Source organism: Mastigoproctus giganteus, chromosome 1 (assembly GCF_048544385.1).
Source record: "Mastigoproctus giganteus isolate SK-2022 chromosome 1, ASM4854438v1, whole genome shotgun sequence".
NCBI classification, from domain to species: Eukaryota; Metazoa; Arthropoda; class Arachnida; order Uropygi; family Thelyphonidae; genus Mastigoproctus; species Mastigoproctus giganteus.
In genome coordinates this window covers 168,303,742-168,316,169 of record NC_143575.1, presented here as the reverse complement: position 1 = coordinate 168,316,169, position 12,428 = coordinate 168,303,742, and the positions used below count along the sequence as shown (strand labels likewise).

At 38.2% G+C, this 12,428-nt stretch overlaps 1 protein-coding gene across 2 annotated transcripts in view; it reads right to left on the bottom strand.

The window, feature by feature from the left end:
• The window catches only part of LOC150091247 (uncharacterized), an 83,174-nt gene that overhangs the window by 56,888 nt on the left and 13,858 nt on the right, over positions 1–12,428 (bottom strand). Inside the window, exon 1 of one of the 2 annotated variants that reach the window (XM_090374907.1) lies at positions 8,805–8,855. The exons of the other annotated variant lie outside the window; for it this stretch is intronic. The gene's annotated coding sequence lies outside the window, so the exon portion shown is untranslated. Of the gene's footprint in view, positions 1–8,804; positions 8,856–12,428 lie in introns of those variants that run through there. 2 annotated transcript variants of the gene reach the window in all.

Sequence of the window (12,428 nt, the reverse complement as noted above, 5' to 3'; positions counted from 1 at the left end):
CACACACCACCTTAAAATCTCGTCTTTTATCCAAACCTTGGTTTTCCAATAAATGCGCTGCGTCTGTTCAAGAGAAGAATGTTGCATGGTGAGTATGGGCTTGGCACACCCAGGATCCTGAGCTGGATTTCATCATTCTTCTCTTTCTTGGTGATTCCCTTCTACTTTTGACTCTCTCTCTCTCTCTCTCTCTCTCTCTCTCTCTCTCTCTCTCTCTCTCTCTCTCTCTCTCTCTCTCTCTCTCTCTCTCAGGGTAACTCGGGAACTTTTTTTTTACCTGGTGCAGCATAAGCCTCAGGCTTCCTTGCACCATATGGCTATTAATAATAATAATAATAATAATAATAATAATATCGTAATTGGCTTGTTTCCAAATCTTCAGTTTCATTTTCTGCTTACACGAAAGCTCGCAACAATTGTAAAGCAGTTATTAATCAGTCCAAACTAGATTTCGAACAGACTAAGGGTATAAAACTTGCTTCTTGACCAAATGGTAGCCGAGCATTCTGGTCTCTTGTCACTTCAGCCAAAGAAAAGCTAACCTGCTAGCATCGTACTTTTCTTCTAACTCATGTATTGATGACCTTGGTAGACCACTTCGTACCATTCCCAATATATTCCATTCAATGCCTCCAAAGCTCCAGTTCCTGATAGTATTTCTCCACTTATTCTCAAAACCTGCGCTTCTCAGCTTACTCCTGTTGTATGTCGCCTTTTTTCTCTTTCTTATTCCACAGGTGTTTTTCTTTCTGTTTGGAAATTTTCTCATATCTGGCTAGTTCCTAAAAAGGGTGACAAATCCCTCCCACCTAATTATCGTCCCTTGCACTGACTTCTGCTCTTTCTGAAGTAAAGGAGAAGATAAATCACTTAACCGCCAACTCCTAAACTGTCTAGAAACCTTCCATCTGATCAATGATCGACCGTATGGATTCCGTCAGTATCGATCCACTGGCGATATACTGGCTTGCGTTACCCATCTGTGGACAAATTTGATGGAAACGTTTGACACTTCAAAGGCTTTTGATCGTGTTTGGCGTAAATTTCTTCTAAATAAGCTTTCATCTTATGGTTTGTGAACAGTTTTTTTAAATGCATGTCCACTTTTCTCACTGTGGTTGATGGTCGACGGCTCTCTGCTTCTAACTTCTCGACTAAAGCTGGTGTTCCCCAAGGTTCAATTCTTTCTCCCACTCTTTTCCTCTTGTATATTAATGACCTTCTTCCATTGACCGGAAATCCTATCCATAGTTTTGCTGATGATAGCACATTGCATTCCACTTTCCAGTTTAAGAAAACTTGCCCTGCACAAACAGCTTCAACTTCTTGAATATCCACTACCAATTGCTTAAATGATAATTTAGTTGATTTTAATCCTTCTAAAACTCTCTATTGGGGATTACCTTGACTTCTAATCTCTCTTGGCATAAGCACATCATAAATATTGCTTCCTCTGCTTCTAAAATACTGGTTTTTCCTTTCGCTTTCGGCGTAAATGAAACTTTGTACTGAATGAATAGCTGTTCACTCTGTACAAATCGCAAATCCGCACTACCATGAAATATTGCTCCCGCATCCTGGGGCAATACCCCCAAAACCTCTCTCAAGCTTGTAGATTCCATTCAAATGAGGGCAGTTAGGTTAATTAATGACTCATCTCTAATAGTCTTTCTACTCTGTCTCATAGACGCTATGTTTCTGCTCCATGCCTTTTCTTTAGATACTTCCATGGACACTGTTCTTCTCAATTGGCTTCTATAATTCTCGCCCTTTCTTCCAAACCACTCCGAACACGTGCTGCAACCAGTCAACATTCTTTTACTATCTAACTTCAAATTCACCGAACCAACTTTTCTTTTTCCTCGTTTATTCCTTCAACTTCCGGTTTCTGAAACAACCTTCCTTCATAAGGATTTCCTGAAAATTACAATCTACAGAAATTGAAGTCCAATGTCAACAAATATCTTCTTTCATCTTCTTAACCTCCAACCCAAGCACGGTACTAAGTACTATAGGTTCTAATACTTCTCGTGCTTGGGGTTCTCATAAAAAATAATAATGATATTTCTTATACTTTCACAAAATTCACTTACAAAAAGACAGTATAAGCGAAAATTTCTGTAGATTGTAATTTTCAGGAAATACTTATGAAGGGAGGTTGTTCCAGAAAACGTAAGTTGAAGGAAAAGTTGGTTCTGTGAGATTGAAGCTGGGGATATTCTTCCCAGAAAATACTGTTAAGTTTTTTAATAATTTAAACGTAGGTCCAGAGAAACTATGTACAGGAAAGAAATCTTTGGCAATGTGTACCGGCAGGTACAAATATAATAAAAATACTAATTTAATAATTAATATAATAATATTTACTTTTTATCAATTATTTCGTAACTAATTAATAACTACTTAATAATTGATTTAATAATCACATGCTCTGTGTTTTTGATTTTCAAATTTTGTAAATAAGTTTATGTAAATATGCTTGTAAATATTGGAAAAATGTAACCACGCCATCTAGCCACATGTTGTTAATGGGTGTCTCGAAAGAGAAATAAACTGATAATAATAATAATAATAATAATTAATAAATAAAAGTAATAATAACAGAACAAACGCAATCCACTGAAATACATGTTGTCATCTATGATCATGTACAGTATACAAGTACACCAGCTTTGGTTGCAGAATGCTGAGAAATGCATATTCCGCAATAAGCACGTGCATTTTAATGAAATATTTTGCAAGCCCCAAAGGGTGTTGTCATTGTTTAAACGAGTCAGTGCATCTGCAGTGTTACTGATATAGGGAATGTGGTAATCATTTTAGTGATTCATCGATATTACTGCTAAAGAAAACAGTGCACTACATACAGTGATTTAAGTAAAATAAATAAATAAATAAAGTTATCAATCTATGTGTGATAGTCACGATAATTATTAAACAGCAATCAGAAGACAAAAAGAAATTCTTGAAAGGGTGACGAACAGCACCAGATATGAAATCAGATAATATTTGTTAGACACGAAATGGCTTTACATTAGGAACACCTCCAATCGTTGGGTACTAGGAGGATTCTGGGCCTGCTGCTGTCTATGGATCATCGTATCATTGAAGGCTCATATAAGTCAATTGTTTCTAATCGTGTGAATCTAACTATGATGACTGTCTTCTTTGTTGAAAGATACCATAGACCCTAAGGTATCGTTCAACAAGGCAACGCTCTGTATCATAGGTCTGCAACAGTCCTGTGATAGAAGGCTGTTGCATCCTTGAAAAACATTGTCCCTGGAATTTAAAAGTCTCAGTTTTCCGAAGTTAGGGAACTTTTATGCAATTTTCAATTTTTCTGTAAAGGCGCCTCTTGGCCTTAAACAGTACAACGTTCTTCTTTAGTTTGCAGAGTCAATTCCATGCATTTGATATCTCGCTATTCTTTGACTCGTCGTTGTCTGGCTATGGACAACGTACTCAGCGATTAAACTCGAGGATACAGTGGTACACGTGTTTGAGTTTGATGACTGCTAAATATGGTACTATTATTGTATTCCAAGTGTTTTAAACTCTTGCAACACTATGTTGCTATCCAGAAGTATAAACAGGAAATTTACTTTTTTTCTACGGGTCTGGAGTAACGTACCTGGGAGCGTACATGCATATTACGAGGTTGTTCCATAGATACTGCAGTGCGATGGGGTGTGGCGTCTTCTATATATATATATAAAAAAAAAAAAAGAGAGAGAGAGAGAGAGAGAGAGAGAAGGAAGGAAGGAAGGAAAAAGCACAGCCAATTGCTATGCGTTGTGCTGGTCTATCAGCTGCAATAACATGGTTACGACGAAGTTGGGAACTCTTTTGGTTCCCTCGGTCCATTAGTGAAGAAAAAACGGAATTAAAGATCGCCAGTTTTTATTATCATTATTATTATTAGCTATATGGTGCAGGGAAGCTTGAGACTTATGCCGCACCAGGCAAAATGGATATTTCCCTGAGAGAGAGAGAGAGAGAGAGAGAGAGAGAAAGGGGAATCACCAAGAAAGAGAAGAATAATGATATCCAGCTCAGGACCCTGAGTGTGCCAAGCCCATATTCACCAGATATGAGTCGCTGGGGTGTATTTTATTATTATTATTACTACACTGGTGTGCAAAATTTAAGGACCAGCCAGGTTTTCACCTGTAGTTTCTCATAGGAGTGGCCTGGATATGGGAAAAGCATACCAAAAGAACCTCGTGAGGTACAGAAATGAAGGAAACAACAGAAAAAAAACGGTACAGAGGGACTTTATTCAAAAATGGCAACGTAGCACTGGCTGCCATGATACAGATGCATCACTGCCAAAGATGGAACAAAAGGATGAGGTGGTCCTCAGTAGGAGATATCGCCACCCTTAATGTCCATGCAGGCTTTGCACCTCCTGTTCATACTTAGAACAATGTTGTTAATAAGTTCTTGCAGTAACATCGTCCATTCCTCTGTCAGCACCATCTTCAGCTGGTGAGCGTTTTCTGGTGGGTGTGGACGTGCCGCTAGGCGTCTCCCCAGAGCGTTCCATATGTGTTCGATGGGATTTAGATTGGTGGGAACGGGCAGGCCAATCCATACGAACAATGTCTTCACTTTCCAAAAGCATATCAACAGCTGCAGTAACTAAAATAAATTTAATAAGTTTTAATACGACAAGTAGCTTTCAGGGTGACGAACCCCTTCCTCAGCAAGAAAGTTACATACATACAGAAATGCAAACATAACATGAAACGTTAGGAATGGAATAAATTATACTAAACATGCTGTGCGTGATCTCTGATCACAACTATCTGCTGTATTCTCTTCTTCTAAACATTTAGTGTTTGTGCTTTTGACTTCGTGATCTTCGCAACTGATTTGCTATTTAGCATTTGTTTATTGAAGATATAATAACTACTTTTATTATTATTATTATTAGCTATAGGGTGCAAGGAAGCCTGAGGCTTTTGTTGCACCAGCAAAAAAATTCCCGATTTATCCAGAAAGAGAAGAATGGTGATATCCAGCTTAGGACCCTGGGTGTGCCAAGCCCATACTCACCAGATGTGAGCCCCTTTCGTTTATATACATAGACGACCTCTGGAAACCAGGCGAAAATCAGTTGTTATCAGCCTTCTACACTAAGCGGGGCTCTGCTTAGTCACCTTTCCTCTTCAAGAGCATCTTGTGAGGTGCATGATGACTCTTCCTATGATTAAAGCCAGCTCCTTTCAAAATCGGCCATGTGGTAGGCAATGGCATACCACCACATTATCTGATGTCACAGAGACCATAACAAAACCAACTTCAAAAAACTGCTGTTAAAGGAAGACTTGCAACTAGGCGGAAGAATGGGCTCGGTGAAATTTTGTGCGTGACATTTTGCAATGCCGCTCGTATAGCACATGATCGGTACAGTTGGAGGAATTTTTTGGTGGCCATAACAGCTCCTCAGGGAACTATGTGACTGGAAGAAGAATAATTTGCTTATTACTTTTTTGCTTATTTCAGCGAATTTGTTTTAAAAACAGATTTCAATTAATTAATTTTATTTTTTTAATTTAATTATTTTGTTTGATAAGCGAGATTTATTATTTCAAGTATCTGCACTATTTAGCTGTTAGGTATGAGTTCATTTTAAAGCATAAAATCCCATTTTCTGTATGTCCTTTTGGTTGCTGTAATAAGCCAAGTTAAGTAAGATGCCGATGTGGACCTATGGGAACATACAGGCGAAAAACGTATCAAATGGCGAAACTCTACCGTACACGCACTTTGACACCCATGAGTCACATACCAACCACGGTGATATCTAATCTGCTGTCTCACTTCCCGTTACGAATTCCACTTAGGAATCACTTGTCGTAATATCTTGTGATTCTCACGTTCTTTTGATTATGTATCATCCGTCGTGAGCCTCCGCCTTCTTAGATACATACGGAACGTGTTTCCTTGACATCTCCCAACTGATTGTTTGTGGACTAAATGTGCCGTAAATCACGGTGGACACGACATTCACAGGAAGTGTTACCTTTTCAGAGACATTATACAGCACCCACCTTCTCGCTGTACTGCAAACTACTATGTCAACATCCTGTTGTCGACCTGTTTCTAATGTGAGTTGACCAACGTTTGTATTGTTCGTCGTGCATTTTACAAAATGAATATCCCTGCTGGGTTTCACTAAGCAAGAAGTGTCATGGTTATATGACTTTGCAAAAACAGTTCGTACAGAACTGTTAAAAATATTCAGAGTTCAAACGAATGTACTTTCTGGACGGAAAGTGGAGGGGGTTTCAAAAACACAAATATTTTTCCGATGGTACTAAAATAAGTAATAGAGAGAGAGAGAGAGAGAGAGAGAGAGAGAGAGAGAGAATTACACATTCTAAGGTATTTTAAGGTAACTTGCACAGTGTAAATGAATTAATCGTGCTAGCGTGTAATCCGCCCCTGGTCTGGAACCACCCATGATTTCATAACTTTTAAATGGAGCAAGTTGCAAATTACATTTTGTTTTATCATCGATGTTAGTTTTCCGCAATCATCACAAATAATGGCGTTATGGCCTGATAGTAAATAAATGGCCAGTGAATAAATTTTGAAAAAAGTTGCTGCAGTAGTAATCGGTAAGCTAAACTCTAAAGACTTTTAAGTCTTACAGTGGGGAATTAAATGTAAAGAGGAGAATGAAAATGTTAAATTTTGTTGGTATAAAAACAAACGGGTAGACGTAGTAGTAGCAGCAGCAGCAGCAGCAGAGGCATGTGATGCAAAAAAGCAAGCTTATGTAGCATCAGCCAAAAAAAAAAAAAAAAAAAACATTTCACACATCCATTGCTCTAAACGTTTGTCCAGTTCCTCCTTGAACTTAAAATTTCTTAAATAAATTCAAGCTGTCAACTTCCACGACGACAGATGAAAATTTGTTCCACTAATCAACTACCCGCTGGCTAAAGGCAAATTTGAGCACATCTATTCTATAACTGAGTTTCCTCAATTTAAATTTATGCCCCCTCAGGTTTGTAATCTGAGCAACAGGAAGAATCCCATCAGAATTGAGCCTACTCAACCCGCTCGAGGCCTCATACACCTCAATCAGATCACCTCGCAGGTGGCTAGTCTCCAGACGCTGCAATTCGCAGAACTTAAGCCTTTCTTGGTAAGACCACCCCTTTTCCCCTCAACAATCTTGTTGCCCTTCTCTGTACTCGCTCAAGCAACTCTACATCCTTCCTAAAATGAGGCCCCCAGACCTGTACGTAGTACTCAAGGCGTAGCCTGACCATTGCCTTATGCAAAAGGATAATCACCTCTTTTTCCCTACTAGCAAAATTCCTATATATCATTGACATCGCCCTATGACCTGCTCTAACAGCCTGTCTGCACTGCTCAGAAAATTTAATATCTGACTGCACAATTATTCCAAGGTCTTTTTCATTTTCTACCACCATAAGTGCAGTACCAAACAGTTGTACGTTTCTCTGGAGTTACTTCTACCCATATGCAGTACTTTGCATTTGTTAATGTGAAACTTCAGTTGCCACTTCTCAGCCGATCTGCCCAACTTTTCTATATCTTGTTGCAGTAGCACACTGCCATTACTGTCATTAACAACCCTGCCAACCTTTGTATCATTGCAAACTTCGACATTAAGCCTGATATTCCTTCATCAATATCATTGATAAATATACAAAACAACAGTGGGCCCAACACTAAACTCTTTTGGACTCTACTAATAACATTAGTCCACGAAGAGCAGCGTCCATCGATTACCATTCTCTGTCTTCTCGTACTCAACCATCCTTTTATCCATTGTAGCAACTTACCCTTAATACCATACTGCTCCAATTTGTACAGTAGTCTTCCATGCGCGACAATGTCAAAAGCTTTCCTGAAATCCAGCAATATATGATATCAAAATTATTTTTTGCATCCAGCTCCTTTGTAACCACATCATAGTATCCAATCAAATTTGTCAGACAAGACTTTCCCCTAACAAACCCATGATGTGTCTGAATTATTACTGCAGCCTTGTCTAGATGATCCTGCAATGCATCTTTAACCAGTGACTCCATTATTTTTCCCGGAATAGAAGTTAAACTAACTAGTCTGTAATTACTCGTGTCACTCTTAGATCTCCCTTTGTGAACTGGGGATACATTTGCACTTCTCCAGTCCGTGGGGATGTGCAAACTTAACTAAACAGCATAATCCCTCCTCCCTTCCTATCCTTTCCATCCTTTCTGTACACATTGTACTCTCCAAATTCCGATTCTGCACTGCTTATATCTGTGTGATATCATGTCTCTGATATTCCAACAATGTCTGCCTTTGATGTCTTGACCAGCACTTCAAATTCATCAAATTTATTTACTAGCAAAATTTTTTTACTATACTCCTAGCATTGGTATACTTGCAATATATATATATATATATATATATCACTCCTCTTGGAAGTGAACTTCGTGTAATGCTTTCTAAGTGGAATCGCCCAGATGAAATTTATGGCTGACTTTCCCTGTGAAATTTATCCTCATTCACAAGATATTCCCAGTTTAATACTAAACAATTTTATTCGAGTTCTTTTTTTGAATGGAATTGATTCGGTCTCAAAATAAATCATCATTGTAAACCGCTTGTTTGATGCTCCATTTCCCCCTTCCACTTCACTGGAAGCGGAAAGGGGGCGTTGTCTACCTCACGCATAACACTGAATGATTATAGTGTGGATAACTTGTTTTCTAAAAATTTATTATAAAATAAATCTATATAGTGTACATGAAAATTTAGCAATTCTTTACTTGATCAATGCACAACTGGTGTCAGGAGCGGATTAAGATCGGTTGAGGCCCCGGGAGCAGAAGAAAATATTGGACCCCTTAAAAAACATAGAGAGAGACAGAGAAAATAAAAATACATGTTAACCATTTTTTTAAATAAATAAAAAATATTATGTACTATTAATGTTTTATTTCCAATAAAATTTGAATATAATATATGTATAATATAATTAATAAAAGCATAATAATAATCGCAAAGTTTTGAACTAATAGTTGAACATATTAGTTTAACTATTAGTTGAATTAATATGTTCAACTAATTTGTTGGGGTTTTGCGTGGGCCCTTCAGAAGTCGGGGCCCAGGGCGCGCGCCCGGTGCTCCCGCCGTTAAATCCGCCTCTGACTGGTGTACATTTCTCTCTCTTTTTTAAATTTTATTTTCATATAGTTTTACTAATCGTCAATTTAATGGAACGGGCTGGTGTGTGACAGCGTAGTATGAGTATTGCGAGTTGAACCCACATGTCACCCAAAAAATATAGGGCTCGTTGTCCGAGCCTTGTATCAGCTGCTATAAAAAGAGTTACAATGAAATTGTCAACTCCACTTACTACTGGGTAGTTGTATCTGAGTATAAAAACTTCTCCTTTTCTTCTATGATAATGATTTTAGTCATCTTATAGCGGAGTAGCACTGGGAGTTTGATTGGTTAGAGAAGTTTACATTTAATCATTAGGACAATGAATACCATCGCTAACCGTAGTCATTGCCCTAATAGTCCAGGCAAACTGAAGCAATTTTCCCTTTAACCTGGGCAAAATTGCTTCAGAAACGTTCTAAAGATTTTCCAGCTCAGGAATCATTGCTGAATAACATCACAAATCCGACAAAATCGGACCCCGGGAACACCCCCAAAAATGGATTTCAAAATGGCGGACTGGCGGACTAAATGCAAAAAGAAACTAATTCACGGCTCTATAGCGAATATTTTTCGCTGAAAAGCAGAGGAGGACTGACACGAGAAAGTGGATTTACAGAAATCCAGAGGGCTACGCGGCTGTTTTCTATGCCCCTGTGTTCCACTTATAACTTAGCAATGCAGGAATACACCAAAGTTTTGTTGGAAAGTAGTGAACAACACAAAGAAATGAGGGAAAGGAGACAAATGAGGGACAGTAATGACATTAAGAAAGTACTCGAACGATTGGAATCCATATCCCCATTCGATTCTGACTCAGGTCTCTGCAACATTATGACAGGGGTAACTGCTGATTCTGGAGTTAACGTTGATGAATTGCACTCCATTGGTATGGATATCGTCGTCAAAATGATAGGAAAATAGTATTCGCATATTCTGCCAAAAGGTCAGACAAAGTGAAAACCATTGGATCTGCTGCTGCCGTTGTGAGCCCTGTCGATGTCGATATACAAGTAGATCCTGCACTCCTCTTTCAGAGAATGATGACTGTTGCCACTGGCGGTGACATGAATCTTGAAGGTGTCATGTATTACGAACTTTGTGCGTACCCTCCTGCATTATTCGAATCACGAAGTATGTTGAGGAAAGCCGACAAGTCTCAGTTAGCTTATGCAATATTGAAATACACTGACAATTTACGCAAGGAAAGAGCTAAAGAAATTCAGTGTATAGACCAGTATGTATTGGATGGTGGATCTTTACTACATCGTATTCCATGGCGTAACAATGAAACTTTGTTATGGCTACGACGGCTCTCCTACGATCAAGGACAAGGCCCACAGAAGAAGCAGCACCAAGACAAGTAGAAATGTTAACTTCAGTCCGGGCATACAGTTTGTCGGCAAGAAGGAACACTTCTTAGCTAATGAAAACAACAAGCAAGCACTGATTTCCCTTATAGGTGAGATGTTGAAGAAGCATGGGTGTACTGTGCACAATGCAGATGGGGATGCTGATGTGGACATCGTTCGTGTTGCAGTCTCATCATCAGAAAATGCAAATACAACAGTTATAGGGGAAGACACCGACTTGCTGATTCTGCTTCTGTACCATGCCAAGGACAGTGGTTTCAAGTTGTACTATCGCAGTGACATAAGACGGGGACCATCTCCCAATCCTGTGTATGATATTCCCAGCATTCAATCATTGTTGGGTAGTGACATCTGTAAGTTGCTCCTGTTTGTGCATGTTTTCACGGGCTGTGATACCACATCCAGAATTTTTTCGATTGGGAAGACCTCAGCATTCGACAAACTGATGAAAGTGGCTGAACTCCGTTCAGTTGCAAATACATTTTGTTCTGATTGTTGCCAACACTCATATATTGAAGCTGCTGGAAAAAAGCCAATGCTTTTGTTGTATGGCTGCAAAACATTGGAATTCACAAACGCACTGCGTCATCGAATGTTAGTTGAAAAGGTAGCTGCAGCTACATCATTTGTTACACCCGAGCGTTTGCCACCTACCGATTCGTCCACAAAGTACCACAGTTTTCGCACATACTTTCAAATAAGACTCTGGAAGTCTACAGAAGAGAGGATCAATGCAGAAGAGTGGGGTTGGTATGTAAAGAATAGCTCCAGATTATCTACTCAACATGATCCGCTGTTCCTGCAAGACGAAATGTGGTATTTCACGATGTGAATGCAAGCGTAACGGAATGTCCTGTTCAACTGCTTGTGGCGAGTGCCAAATCAGTGGTTGCGATAACAACCACCCCACTACCAATAATGAATATGATGACAGTGAAGAAGATGTTTAAGTTTGTCTTTGACTAAGTTGACTTCTGTAATGAACAGAACATGAAACAGATTTTGAAATAATCGTTTTCTTGATTTTAAAATTCTGTAAAATATTTTTTATATCAAAATTTCATAACAAAAAATGGTTGTGTGGTATATTTTTGAAAGTTATTTTTATTTGAAACATTTTTAACTGTAAATAAAAGCATTATATCTCTCTACAAAGCGTAAATTAGTTTTTTTTTGCATTTATTAGGACACAGTCAGTCCTAATAAATTTTGAAATCCATTTTTGGGGGGTGTTCCCGATTTTGTCAGATTTTGGATATGTTATTCCGCAATGAAAACTGCTTAGAAAGCTTCTGAAGCAATTTTGCCCAGGTCTAAATGCAAATAGCCTGGGCTATAATAATTAAATGTAAACTTCTCTAACATAGTAATCGTGCTGGAGTATAAATAACACTTTTTTTAATGTTTTATTACTTATCATCGTATTATTTTATACATTGTACTAGTAGTGTATAAATTATATTTAAAAGTCAATTTTATAATTAAATTTCAGTCAAATTCAAATTAATTTTAATAGTTTAATTCTGTTTCGTATCACAGCAATGAGATAATTTCAGTTGAATCTTGGGAAATCCTCGAATTCCTTCAATTCAAATCCTGATGGAGTTTAAGAAAATATTCGGCGCCTTATTCGGGTGTCTGATCCTACTAAAAGATGTTTTTCACCGTCCGAATAAGGGATAAGAATTTTTTTCTGACATTTTTACAGCCATATAGAGATAGTCGAATCTAATTAGTTTATCGTTCCTTTGATCACTTTTCACATTATTTTTGTTCTGGATCCAACACTGATACGAATATATTTCTACTCTGTTGTTGTGGGGAGAAGTGTATTCCCCTCCTACGTAAAGATAC